Below are 14,934 nucleotides of genomic sequence, written 5' to 3'. Positions count from 1 at the left end.
GAGTGGTGCTTCCCATAGCCTAGTACGAGGACAACATACCGCCTTAACCTTGGGTTGTATGGAGTCAGTGAGTTAGGGCAAAATCACACCCTTTTCTCTCTCTCTCTCGACTGTTAATCATGGCTCGGTACATCTTACGAATGCCTCTGTATTTTATAACATAGAGTGTAACTTATTTTAATCAAAGGGCATGTGGCTACACCCAAGAACCACCATCATCTTTTATTGTATTAGCGATCTGTACCTTTTACAACAGTAAATCTTTCAATTCATGGCGATAATTAAAAAAGCTTAACTTTCGTAAAAAACTAAAAATCTTACTAGATCTCTATTAGCTCTAGATTATCTAGAATATTACTAGAGCTTTTGTTGTTACACACACACACACACATATATATATATATATATATATATATATATATATATATATATATATATATATATATAATTAGAAAAAGAAACCAATGTTTTATTTAGCGGAAAGCGCTAAGTTGGCAACTTCGAATAACAATCTACGTCAGCTGGTAATAAGAGACGTCTTTGATGCGCACTATTACCTATTGAATTTGAAACATTTATTGTTGTAAAAGGCATACAGAGTATTTATGCAACAAAGGAAGGTGGTGGGTCTTGCCTATTTAAACCTCCTCTTATAAAGACCTCATAAAGATTTTATCCTTGCTGCTATATTTGTATTAGGAGGTATTTGAAGAGGAGTTTAAAAGTATTATTAAAGTTTCCATTATATTACCATGATGATTTTTTCTGTATACAAAACAGGTTTCTCTCTTTATTATTAAAGCTCTTTGATGATGATGATGGGTAAAATGCGTGACTTACAAAGCGGTGCCCCCGAAATGGAAACAGAAGAATACCATAGTGCCCCCGACAATGGGGCAAGCAAGATACAGCCCAGTATGCCCGGGAACGTGTCGAGACCCCCACACGGACCCTACGTGGTAGCCGCCACCAGTCGGAACAACCCCCGGCAACAACGGCATATGGCAGCCCGGGCTGTGCGCCCCTATGTCACGCAGCCATCACGCCGTCGCCGTCGTAGGAGAAGGACACTACCTTCACGGAGTGGGATTGTTGAACCGAATTTTATGCATGGTCGCGGAGAGAGAGAACGTGTTTTCATCTACTCTCTCCCATAGTTTTCAGGGCTGCCTCACCGGCATTAGCTTTTTTTTTTTTTTTTCACCCTTCTGGTGACGCTTAGGATTAGCTAAGTACTAATTTTCCTCCCTACCCTTGCTAGAGATATAGTAAGTGTCTATATCTATTTACTAAGATTACCTTTGCTTACTCGCCCACGGAGGGTCCCCCCTACTGATCGCTCTGGGGTGTGAAGTAACATGGTCTGGCCTCCCTGGAGTGGTTTGAGAGGGTAATCTTAGCCATAAGTGTGTTGTTTGTTTTTTCTCCTTCTTCCCACTTCCCCCTTTAGGGGAAAGTGGTAACTATGGCGGACGCCACTGCTGCCTCCCCCCCCTTCAGGGGGGGAGGTAGTCCTGACCGACCCCCGACTGTCTCACGGACGGACTACCCCCAGACTGAACGGCCCCGGACATGCCTTCTGCTAGACATTGACGTTAGAAATGCCAGTTTTGTTTTGCTGCACGCGATTGGTTCTACTCCCCTGTCCAGCCTCAATCCCTTCATTATCAAGAAGGTGATTGATGAATGTGCAGGAGAGGTAGAACAGGTCAAAAAACTTGCTAGCGGAGATCTCCTAGTAAAGACTGCAAACTCGTCCCAGGTTAAGGATTTTATGAAGATGAGCAAATTCCATTGCTATGATGTTGTGCCGACGATCCCTCACTCCATGAATTCCTGCAAGGGAGTCATCACTTGCAGGGACCTCATGGTCATGGAAGAGGACGACATCATACGTGAACTTGCTCATGAAGATGTAATTGAAGCCCGTTTCATCACGAGATTTTCCGAGGGCAGGAGGACGAAAACGGCAACGGTTATATTGACTTTCGGTAAAGTGACTCTCCCAACCCATATCAAAGTGGGGTATGAAATTGTTAACGTAAGGACATACATCCCTAACCCACTTCGTTGTTTACGATGTCAGTTATATGGACACCATGAAAAGTCTTGTCGGGCTTCTCAATCAGTCTGTGGCAAGTGCGCAACGCAAGGTCATGATGCTGACCATTGCACATCAGAGGGTGTCAGCTGCTTTCACTGCAAGGGTGCTCACTTCACTTCCTCTAGGGATTGTCCCAAGTGGAAGGAGGAGAAAGAGGTCTGTGCGGTGAAGGTGACTGAGGGCATCTCTTTCTACGAAGCAAGGAAAAAGGTGAAGGAGTTGCATGCAACTCCCACACCGAATAGGTCCTATGCTTCGGCAGTGATGTCCCGCCCTGTGATGTGCACTGTGGAGACGCAGACTGATCTCGTGCTTGTTAATCAAGTCACTCACTCTACCTCCACCTCCACCTCTAAACCTCCTGTACGATCCAACTCTCTAACTGACCTCCCTAAAGCTTCATCATACTCACAGGCCGCTGCTGCTTCTCAGTCAGTCAAGCCTAAATCAAAGCCTGACAAGACTGTAAAACATAACTTCACTACCCTTTCAAAGCCACGTCCTCATGTCCTCCCTGCTCCTAGCCCAGCGAGAGAGAGGAAAAATAGCTCTTCCTCAGTGGAATCTGGGAGCCTTGTTATTGACGATAACATGGAGGTTTCCGTCAGCAAGCACCGGGAAAGGTCCCCCGGTAGCCACTCGCCTGGTTCCGGGGGGCATAAAAAAAACTAAACACACTGGCCCCCCTCGTAAATCTTAAACCGCCGCATTCACTATACTGCAGTGGAATTGTAGAGGTATTGGGAATAAGTTACACAATATAGCAATCTTGCTTTCTATACACAGGCCAGACGTTGTTTGTTTACAGGAGACGTGCCTGGAGGATCACTCTGATCCTCCACAGTTCAAACACTACCACTCGTATAGAAGATATGAAGGTCACGGAGTAGCCATATACACACACAAATCACACCCACAAACGGAAGTGATTCTAAATTCTACTCCGGAAGCAGTCGCATGCAGAGTAAAATTTAATAACACGTATCTGTCTATTTGCTCTCTGTACTGTCCTCCACATGGCCCCATTGATAGTGATGCTTTAAATTCACTAGTTAAACATCTCCCTGCGAATAAGTTAGTGTTGGGCGATTTTAACGCCCATCACTATCAATGGGGTAGCTTGAGGATTGATGGTCGTGGGGAGCAAGTAGCCGACCTAATACTACAGTCCAACCTCTGTCTTCTGAACGATGGTAGAGCGACTCGTGTAGATGATCGTACTGGTAACTTTTCGGCCATTGACTTATCTTTGGCCTCCCCTGGTATACATCAAGATCTCTCATGGGACCCTTACGACGACTCCTTGGGAGGTGATCATTTACCCATCTGTCTTTCTTATACACGCGACATCATTTCGGACCCTCCACCTCCAAAATTTAACTATAAGAAAGCAGATTGGGGATCCTTCTCAAGGATCGCCAATTTAGACGTATCTGGGGAGACCATAGATGTTAAGGTCGAAAATATAACTACTTCCATATTACACGCAGCTAAGGCTGCTATTCCCAAGACTTCTACAGTTCATGCGAAGCATAGAGCACATTGGTGGACGCCGGATTGCCGACAAGCATTAAGAAAACGCAATAGGAGATACAGGATTTTTGATAGTCAGCCCACTGAGGAAAATTTTATTGCATACAAACAGGCACGGGCTGAGGCAAGGAGAATAATAAGAAGGGCTAAACGTGACTCCTGGCGGTCCTTTGTGTCCACGGTGATTCGTACAACACCATTGCATAAAGTCTGGTCCACTATAAGATTATTAAATAATAAACGCCCATACTTCCCTGTCACCACCTTGCAGGTGAATAACACCACCTATGACGAGCCCGTGGACGTTGCTAACATCCTCGCCAGGAGTTTTTCTCATGTAAGTAGCTCAGCCAATTATGACCCGCGTTTCCAACATCATAAACGCATGGCTGAGCTACAGATATTAGACTTTGCCACAGAAGACGTAGACTCCCCGTACAACCAAGAGTTTACGCTAGATGAACTGCTCCTTGCCCTTAAATCCTGTAAAGACACCAGCCCTGGACCAGACACCATCACGTATGGTATGATCCAGCATCTTAATCAGGACAACCTGATTAAGATGTTAGCATTGTACAATGAGATTTGGGCGTCTCGAACGTTCCCAAACTCATGGCACTTCCGATACCCAAAGAGGCTGGTCGTCTTATGAATCCCACTTCATTTCGTCCTATTGTGTTGACTTCTTGTCTATGTAAGGTCATGGAACGTATGGTTAACAATAGACTTCATTTTGTTTTAGAGTCGAAGAATTTGTTAAATGATCAACAATGTGGCTTCCGTAAATACGGAAGTTCACTAGATCATTTAATGAATTTGGAGCATTGTATTGCAGAGGCATTTGCCAATAAAGAATTCGTGATAGGGGTGTTCTTGGACATCCATAAAGCCTATGACATGACCTGGCGACACGGTATACTAATGAAGCTCTATGCTTATGGTTTAAGAGAAAATTTGCTTGTTTTTATTTCAAATTTCTTAAGGGACAGAACTTTCTCTGTCAAATTGCCCCGTAACGTAACATCGGATATATTTATCCAGGAAAACGGGGTGCCACAGGGAAGTGTGCTTAGTCCTACTTTATTTAGTATTATGATCAATGATATTCTGTCATCAGCTCCCATCCCGAGGAATCTTAAATACTCGCTCTGCGCTGACGATTGTGCAATATGGCACTCTTCCCGTAATGCACAATTTTCGGCTGGGCGGATTCAAGCAGCCCTTGACTCCGTCCATCAATGGGCCTTGCAGTGGGGATTTAAGTTTTCCGTACGTAAGTGTGCCGCTATAGTCTTCACTAATCGTAACGTACCTAATTTGTGCTTAACTTTGGATAATCAGGCGGTACCTTTTCAAAATTCTGTAAAATTTTTAGGAATACATTTTGATCGTAGAATGAATTTTAAACTTCACATTAATACTTTGCTTGCTCGTTGTGATAAACCGTTAAATGTCCTCAAGTACCTAGCGGGTACTACCTGGGGTGCCGACAGAAAATCTTTATTAATGGTGGTTGAGAAGATTAGGAGAAATACACTGAGGTAGTTTGGACATGTGGAGAGAATGGAGAATGAAAGACTGACTAAGAGGGTGTATGTAGGTGAGGTGGAGGGAGGGAGAGGGAGGGGTAGACCGAGGATGAGGTGGAGGGATGGAGTTGAGAGGTATATGAGGGAGGGGGGGGGTGAGTTGGGATTAGGGCGTCGGGCTATAGAATAGAAAAATAGAATAGTATAAGTCCCTTATTCGATCGAAGCTAGACTATGGCGCACAGGTGTATGGCTCGGCATCCGATGCCACGCTGAAAGGATTGGATGTGTTACAGAATAAATGTTTGCAAATGTGTCTTGGAGCTGTCCGGTGTACCCGTGTGACTCGTATGGAAGTGGAGGCGAATGTGCCTCCCCTCCGTATTCGCCGTGACCACCTGGCCTTGTCCTACGGCATACGGACATTAAGGAAAAGTAATATCGGCAATGTGGCCTGTACCCCCCTGCGTCAATACCACCACCTTCTGTGGGGGGTTCGTCGGCCACTTGCCGTTTACCTCCACTTACTGACTCAGGAGCCTGGTGTGGACCCCAGTGACTGTGACAAGTTGGTGTTTAAAAAGATAGCGCCTTGGGAGCCACCCGGCTTTACAGCGGATGTCTCATGGCTCCCAGCACCAAAGGCCAGGGCGCCGGAGGCGGAGGTCCACCACTTGTTTCGTAACATCATTGTTCGTCACTTGGGGTCCCACCACTTGTACACCAACAGCACCAAGTCGAGTGAATGTGTGGGTGCAAGTGTGTGGTTGACTGAATGTGCACTTAAGATATCTGTAGCTGACTCATACATCTGTGTTTACCTCCGAACTTTTTGCTATTGACAAAGCCATAGACTATGCTCTCAATTCTAGGCATGACTCATTTGTCATATTTTCAGATTCAAAATCAGCCCTTCAGGCAATTGGATCTTGTACTACGGACTCTCACGAGATCCAGGGCCGCATCGTTAATAAGTTGCATTCATGCAACAAGTCATTCACGCTGATCTGGGTGCCTGGTCATTGTCGTATCTACGGCAATGAGCAGGCTGACTTACTTGCAAAGTCGGCTGTAGAGCTCGAGGAGACTTGGGACGTTCCTCGTGATCTACGGTCGAGTCTCTCTCTCGGAAAGAAATCAATAAATCTTCTGTTGCAAGGTCAGTGGACCAGACTAAATATTCCAACTTGTAACCCGTAGGCTACCTGGGCGACTGGGACACTGCCAACCGCCCCAGTCGCCTAGAAGAAAAAGTGTTGGCACGGTTACGGCTTAATGCCACCATTTTAACCCACATAAAACCATATATGGAAAGACGCTTCCCACCACACTGTGACATCTGTGATGCGGTGTTATCTATCAGTCATATCATCCTGCGATGTCGGCGATTTATTCGTGAACGTGCTTCACTTATAAATTACTGCGGCGCAGCAGACGTCCCCTTCACCCTTTCCACCATCCTGGGTGATGGGGACATTGTTATGACTGATAAATTGATGGCTTTCTTGAGAGAGAGACCGGACTGATCAGAGTGATGTGACTTTTTTACTGCGTGGTTATGGTTTTTATCAACGGTAAATATGTATATATTGTAATATTAATTAGGGTTGACAGTTGACATATTTTAAATAGTTTCTCCTCCCACCGATCTATTTCTAATATTGATGTCCCCTACATTAAGCCAAGTTCCTCGCCTGACAGTCACCAGCTGATGAGTGCAAGTGTGCAATATAGGAAGGTATTGGGCACTTGCAGTCGATGGTGGTCTGCTGGTTGAGGTTCTTCACTTTTTGTACAAATTATGTAAATACATTATACTATCTTGCCTAAGTTATTCTAATTAGGGCCGACAGCTGACGTATATGAAAATGTTCCTGACTCGTCTGGTTCCCTTTAATATATTGATGTCTCCTATATTAGGTTGTGCCTCGACTGACAGTCACCAGGTGATGAGTGCAGGTATGTAATGTAGAAAGGCATTACATATCTGCAGTCGATGGTGTTCTCTTGGTCGAGGCTTTTTTACCATTAGTGTAGGTCTAGTTATTTGTCTCTTAGGATTTAGTATTGGTTAGCGATTTGTCTGTTAGGTGGTTAGTTTTAGGGTATTTAGATTAGGTATTTTTTTATTATAAGTAATATAAGGTTGAAAAAAAAAAAAAAAGCTAAATAAAAATAAAAACAAAACTACAAAAAAAATAACAAAATAAAAATTATTATATATATATATGTACGTGTGCATGAAAGTGTGTATGTTCATATGCATGGATGTGTGTATGTATGTATGTATGTATATATATATGTTCGTATATATATGTATAATGTCAATGTATATACATATATATATTTTGCCTTAATGACCAGGGGCTCCGGCCCCAATGGTCGATAAGCAAAAAAAAAAAAAAAAAAATGTTGAACCAGCTAGGGGTGGAGTTGTTCTATCTAGACACTCCAGACGGCGCCCATCCTCGTGAGACGGCCTATTGTCGCTCCAAAAGTGTCCCGGTAGAGACGGCCTATTGTCGCTCCAAAAGTGTCCCGGTAGAGACGGCCTATTGTCGCTCCAAAAGTGTCCCGGTAGAGACGGCCTATTGTCGCTCCAAAAGTGTCCCGGTAGAGACGGCCTATTGTCGCTCCAAAAGTGTCCCGGTAGAGACGGCCTATTGTCGCTCCAAAAGTGTCCCGGTAGAGACGGCCTATTGTCGCTCCAAAAGTGTCCCGGTAGAGACGGCCTATTGTCGCTCCAAAAGTGTCCCGGTAGAGACGGCCTATTGTCGCTCCCCTCCTCGTGAGACGGCCTATTGTCGCTCCGAAGGTGCCCTGGTAGAGACGGCCTATTGTCGCTCCCGCCCTCGTGAGACGGCCCACTGTCGCTCCGAAGGTGCACGGAAGGAGGCAAGGAGTGAGACGTCACCCCGGCAGGAGACAAGAGCCCAGGCCTCCCGTACCAGAGTGGCCCAGACAGGCCTCACAGCCTCCCCTGGCCTCCGCTCCCTACGTCTGGCTCTGGAACAGACGCACCTGACGGGCCCCAGCGTAAGCCGATGTCGCAGCCCTCCCCTGTCGGCGCCCCTAGACGCTGGAGACCGCAGCCCGCAGTCTCTCCCGATCCTCCCCAGGACACCCGGGCGCGATCTCCATACGCCCCCACGACGACGTAAGGCTCCCACCTCCGGCCGAGACTTACACCAGAGGTTCCTGGAGCTATTCGGCCCCAGTCCCGAGGGCCATACCCCTGAGCCCAGCCCGGAAGCCACGGGTAGCCCAGGACGCAAGAGGACGCCCCTACGAGTTGTCCTGTGCCCTCTTGGCACACCTCCCCCTGGCGGTGCCCCTAGCCCGGCAGGATTGCCGACGGCGTGTTCCCGCCCCTGTCCCCCACGATGAATATGTGTGATGCTGCCCAGAAACAGTGCAAGTGATTTAGGTTAAGTGTGACTTTGCCTAGTGTAGTATCGTGCAGTGACTTAATATAGTGAATATCGGGGCAAGTAAGATCACAGTGAGAGAATAAAGGACGAGTGTGCGAACCAAGATATGATGAACTATATTTATGAGTGACGTCCCTTATATACAATTAGTAAGACTGTGCCGCCTGGAAATTCCTCTGTAGTAATACACCCCTACTGCTGTGAGCTCTAAAGAAGTAATACGAGAAAGTGTTAGTGATATTCCCCCACTCCCGCTATCCGTAAATCCTGTACGACATTCCCTCGTCCCAGTATCTAGTGTAAGTGTAAACCAAGAATAGAATCAATTACCAAAGTCCCTTTGCTATTGGAAAACGTATAATCCTCATTGTTAATCCTTGCCTCTCTCCAGTATTACCATAACTCCCTCCTAGCCGTCACAAGTCACTCCCCGCATCCCCCCTTTGTGAGACTCCGCGCGCCTATATTCACTGTACCCTGAATACACTAGGTTTGATTGGTTGGCATTAATATCAGATAAGCAAGTATCCTGCGAGATACACAAGTCCTAGATAAGGGTTTTATATTGCTATATATTATGTTGTAATATCTGCTGATTTGTCCTGTGTCTGATTGTGGTAATATACGTGTAAACGTTATTGCCTAGAGTTTTTGTGGCCTGCCTCTCTTTATTGCACTAAGCTCCGGTCTCGAAAGAGGACCCCGCTCCACGTTAGGTGTTTTAGGAACAAGAAGTCGAGCCTATTTGCACCTAGCATTACAATGATGATGATGATGATTATTATTATTATTATGGTGAGAATCAAGGTCCAAGCGAAATGGAGAAACAGAAGGGAAGGACGGGAGGAAGTAGTATATGCATGGAGAGTGGAAAGGTTGCAAGAGGATGAGAAAAAGGCAGAGTATAAGAGAGAAGTGGAGGAGCGATTGGGTAAATATGGATTGGAAAAGATGGGGGACGTGGAAGGTGTGTGCAAGATAGTCACAGCAGAAATCTATACAGCATGTGAGGTGGTGTGTGGGGTGAAGAGAAGACGAAAGGGGGTGCAAGGAACAGCATGCTGGAATGAAGAGGTGAGACAGTCTGTGGCACAAAAGAAAGCATTTAGTGAGTGGATGAGAAACAAGGGCATGGAAAAAGTTGAGGGACGGAAGACAGAGTTATATGTTGAGAGGAAGAGAGAGGTGAAAAGATTTGTAACAGAGACTAAGAAGAGAGTGGATGAGGAATTTGGAAAGAATTTGAGTGTAAAGTGGAGGGAATATAAGAAAATGTTCTGGAACGACGTAGAGAGAGTTAGACAGGGTGGTAATGAAGTTAGTCGGGGAGTGAAAGATAAAAATGGTAGATTACTAGTGGAAAAGGGAGAAAATGTTAGATGAGAACACTTTCAGGAACTGATGAACATAAAGAATGAAAGTAACACGAGTATAAGTGGCTGGGGAATGGCTGGGAGAAGGAGGGATGTGAGAAGAAAGAAATCAGTAGGATGGAAGTTGTAGAACAGATGAAGAAAGTAAAAATTGGGAAAGCCCCAGGAACTGATGGAGTGTGTGGTGAAATGCTGAAGCATGGGGTAGAGACAGTAGTAGATTGGATGTGGAAGATGCGGAGGTTGGCCTGGGAGGAAGGTAGAGTCCCGGAGGATTGGAAGTCAGGTATAATTACTCCCTGTACAAAGGAAAAGGGGAAAAAGAAGTGTGTGGTAATCATAGGGGCATTTGTCTTCTTAGTGTATTAGGAAAAGTATATAGTAGGATACTTATTGACTGAGTTAGGGAAATAACAGAGAAATTAGTTGGAGAAGAACAGGGAGATTTTAGGAAGGGAAGAGGTTGTGTAGATCATATATTCATTCGTAAAGCTTTAGTGGAAAAGTTTCTAGAAAAGGGAAAGAAGTTGTATGCGGCTTTCATGGATTTGGAGAAAGCATATGACAGGGTGGATAGACAAGGATTGTGGAAAGTATTAAGAATATATGGAGTAGATGGGAAGTTGTTGAATGCCGTGAAGAGTATGTATGAGGGTGCTAAGGCTGCAGTACATGTGGATAGTGAACTGAGTGAATTTTTCTATCTGAAGGTTGGATTGAAACAGGGATGTGTCATGCCTCCATGGTTGTTCAATCTGTACATGGATGGGGTAATAAAAAAGGTACAAGGTAGGGTAGTGGATGTTGGAGTGGCCCTAGTGAGAGAGGGCAGTGTTTGGAAACTCCCTGTACTGTTGTTTGCAGATGATACTGTGTTATTGTATGAAGACGAAGGGGAGCTGCAAGGCTTGGTGGATGAGTTTGGGGGAGTGTGTAAGAAATGGAATCTAAAGGTGAATGTAGGGAAGAGTACAGTGATGGTCTTCGAGAGAAGTGAAGTCAGTGAATGTACAGCGAGGTTGGATGGTGAAGAAATGGAAAATGTGAGTACGTTTAAGTACTTGGGTAGTGTGATGAGTAAGGATGGAAGTTTGGAGGGTGAAGTGCTTGAAAGGGTACAACAAGGAAGAAAGGTTGCTGGTTCCTTGAAAGCAGTGATAAGAAACAGGGAAGTGAGCAAGGAAGTGAAAAAGTTACTACATGACAGTATTGTGATACCAACTCTAACGTATGGAAGTGAAGCTTGGACCTTGTTGGAGGGACAGAAGACAAGAGTGAGAGCAGTGGAAATGAGTTGAGTGGAGAATGTGGAGTCACATGGAGAGACAGACTGACAAATGAGGAAGTGAAGGAGCGTTGTGGTGTGGATGTGGATGTGATAGGAAGCGTTAGGAGAAGCACACTGAGGTGGTTTGGCCATGTGGAAAAGATGGAGAGTGAGAGAGTGACGAGGAGAATGTATGTGAGTGTGGTGGAGGGGTGGTGAGTGAGGGGGAAGCCAAGGATAAGATGGAGGGACGGAGTGGAGAGGTATATTAGAGAGGGGGGTGTGAGCTGGGAGCAGGGCAATGAAATGGCGGGAGACGGGGCGACATAGAGGCAATTTGTTTGTGGCCACCTCTTAAGGGATTGAGGCGACAGGCAATAGATAGATAGAGATGATGATGATGATGATGATTGCTGTTATTATTTTTATTATTATTATTATTATTATTATTATTATTATTATATTATCCTTATTATTTACTCCCTCGATAATTCATTTTGTGCCAGTGGTAGGCTACCTGTACTATAATAGATGGTTAGATATGGCGTTCATTAACCCTCTGCACCAATAGTAACGATGCAAATATTTTTTATTTTACGGGTTTGAATAACCATTTCTGATAAAGCGACATCGTTGATTTGGCAGAAATGAAAAATTCACAGGTATCTAGGCCATCTGACTTTGTAAGGTATCATTTTACAATTACTCCATGGAAAACAATATATATACTGTATACAGTATATAGATAGACAGATAGATAGATAGATGGACATAGACAGACAGATAGATCAATATGAAGTTTCAGATACGGTTATTGTAACCTTGTAACATGAATTACTTAAAATACGTCGCTACTAATGAATGCTTCGGAAAACCAATGAGCTGCCATCTTTCAAAATGCTAGGCTCTTCTCAGATGATAACGAATAGGCTGTAGTAGTAGTAGTAGTAGTAGTAATAGCAGTAGATTGTTGTTGCGTATGGAGGTTAGATACATAGTAGCAATGTACAGGGGTTTATTGTATAAATAGTTAATGTACGATACAACGTCAAATTCTAAATAATAATGATATATGATGAATAAGTATGAATCTGATACTAGAGAGTTTAAATCCATATCCAACCATGACGTCAATATTTAATGTTATTCCTGCAACCATGTCATTAACTTCAGCTTATGGGAAAGTCACTCCATAAACCTCTCCATAGCCACGTAAAAATGCTGGCGGTAGCATGGAAGAAAAAATTTGTTGTTGATGTTACTTTTGATGCTGATTTTGTATTATCATTATTATTATTGTTGTTGTTGTTATTATTATCATCGGTTATTATTATTGTTGTTGGTGGTGGTGGTGTCGTTGTGGTTGTTGTTGCTGTAGTCCCAGGTTCATCTGAAACGTGAACCTCATGGACTGCTGGGTGAAGTCGCTCATTTCCACCAGCCCCACCATCCACCTTTCAGGGGCTACGGAGGCAGACAAGGGACGTTTGCATAACCGGGCAGGGGAGCCGTTTGGATATCTTTGTCACCACGTGAAGACGTCCCTCTCCAGCACCCGAATATCATCAGATACAGTAAAACCCTCGAAATACAGAACCCTCTTTCATCAAATTTCGGTTTTAACGACCATCTTGAGCCGGCTGAATGTTCAGTCAATGAATTTTTGTTTGGTAAAAGAATGGATGCGCGGGAAACGGTGATCAGCGTGGCATGCCTAGACACACACACACACACACACACACACACACACACACATACACACACACACACACCTCATCCCACAGAATGCCGCATCAGTCTCTGGGTGGCCAGCATCGTGAGTCATAAACTGAGCATTTATTGAGAAAAAGAGCCATTTATACCTAGCTGTATGTTACTGTGTGTGACTGTATGGCCAAATGACACACTATATTTAACAATCTTGGTTAGGTAAAAGCCACGACGCCTGGGAAATTACCGAACAGAATGGTGTTCGGATTTATCGAACAGAATGGTGTTCGGATTTATCGAACTAGGCTTTAACGACAAGGGTCTGGTACCACTTAGTCCGTTATATTGAGGGTGTACTGAGTTGAAGGGGTTCGGGAATACATAGCGCTCACAAATCTTCATTTTTCTTTTTTTTAATGCGAGGAAGAAGGAACCAAAGACCAGGAGCCCGCAAATCGTCAGGCCGTATTCTAGATAGCGTACGGAGGCTTCGTAGTGTGATATGTGGACCCGTAAATTTACCATCAGGATTTTAGGTTGCTCTTAAAACTCTCCATATTACTACTGGATGCTTTATTGGGAGCTTATATGTTACACCCACAGAGTGTAGTTGATATCTAACTCTCATACAGGCTTACTTTAAGGGCACAGGTAGAGAGTTTTCTTTGTGTGTGTTGCCAAATGTCACGACTACTTTGTTTACAGACAGAGCAAGTTCACAGATGCCTCAACAACAACACATCCGGTCGCTTATTCATACAGTAGCACCTCTTCCTTTCTTATTTACTTAGCATATTAATTCCGCTTTAATATTCACTTGTATATCTTTATCGTCTTAATAAAGTATGCATCAATAACATACGAGAGGATACTGATACGTAATATGCAGAATAAATCGCTAAGGAAGTGTTACGAAACCTCCAAAGCCATTAAATATAACGTGTCTCAATCCCAGCCATATAGACTTCTTTATCAGCCTTAACTTAGCCCTTATCAGCCCAAACTTTACTCTCAGGGTCGTACTATCAACCTCGAAGTAAAAAACGGGAGATAAACCCCACTTTTTCCCCATCATTGCAAAAAATATGAACAAAATAAATAAAATACAATAAAGGTCTGTAAAAAACATAAACAGAAGTCTGACCTTCGTACCTTGTTGCTGATTCTCTTGTGTAAAGTGGAATTAAGTCTGATCAATATTTATTTTACGAGGTCCATTAACTTTTTCAAAATCACACCGATTTCTTTATATCCTCTGTGGGTTGACGCTGCTGCAGGATGTCGGAAACGTGATTTTAGATATTTAACTAACGTGATCTGTTCCTGCATAAGATAAATAATGAAGGAGACAGGCAAGGAAGCCCTCTAACACGTTTTCCTAAGCGACTTATCATACCTTACTCTCCTCTTGTCACAAAAAAAAAAAAAAAAAAACTTCCAATCCCACCATACTGTGCACAAATAACGTACAAAAGGATAACAACCACTCATAAATAAAAATAATGCGATAAGGAAGAGGTGTTAGGAGCCGGGGTGTTATTGGTGAGAGATGCGCACCTTTTCTCAATGCGCGTGACGAAGTAGTGCCACCTGAATATGCTAAACTTTTGGTAGAATAAGATCAAACTGTGGCTATACATCGTTCCCACAGCACTTCTTCATGACTAGCATCATTTTTCTAGCGTAAAGCTCTCTTCACAACTCAGTAATCAAGGAAACATGATAATTTTAGGCCAAGTTTGAGAACATTGAGGCGTAATATACAGATAAATCGCCGAGACAGGTGTTATATTTCCACACTTTAAATACGAAGAGAGAGAGAGAGAGAGAGAGAGCAAACCATTTGTTAGTAAGGATAGGATTGGTTAGGCTTAGCACAGTAAGCTCTTTCACGGTTGGGGCAGCTCTACTTCTATTCCATCTATGAGCAGATTTTATACTGTACAGTCTCTCTCTCTCTCTCTCTCTCTCTCTCTCTCTCTCTCAG

This window comes from Coenobita brevimanus, chromosome 60 (assembly GCF_032717465.1).
Source record: "Coenobita brevimanus isolate Jiangsu-jjx chromosome 60, ASM3271746v2, whole genome shotgun sequence".
Classification (NCBI taxonomy): Eukaryota; Metazoa; Arthropoda; class Malacostraca; order Decapoda; family Coenobitidae; genus Coenobita; species Coenobita brevimanus.
This window is presented reverse-complemented; position numbering follows the sequence as displayed.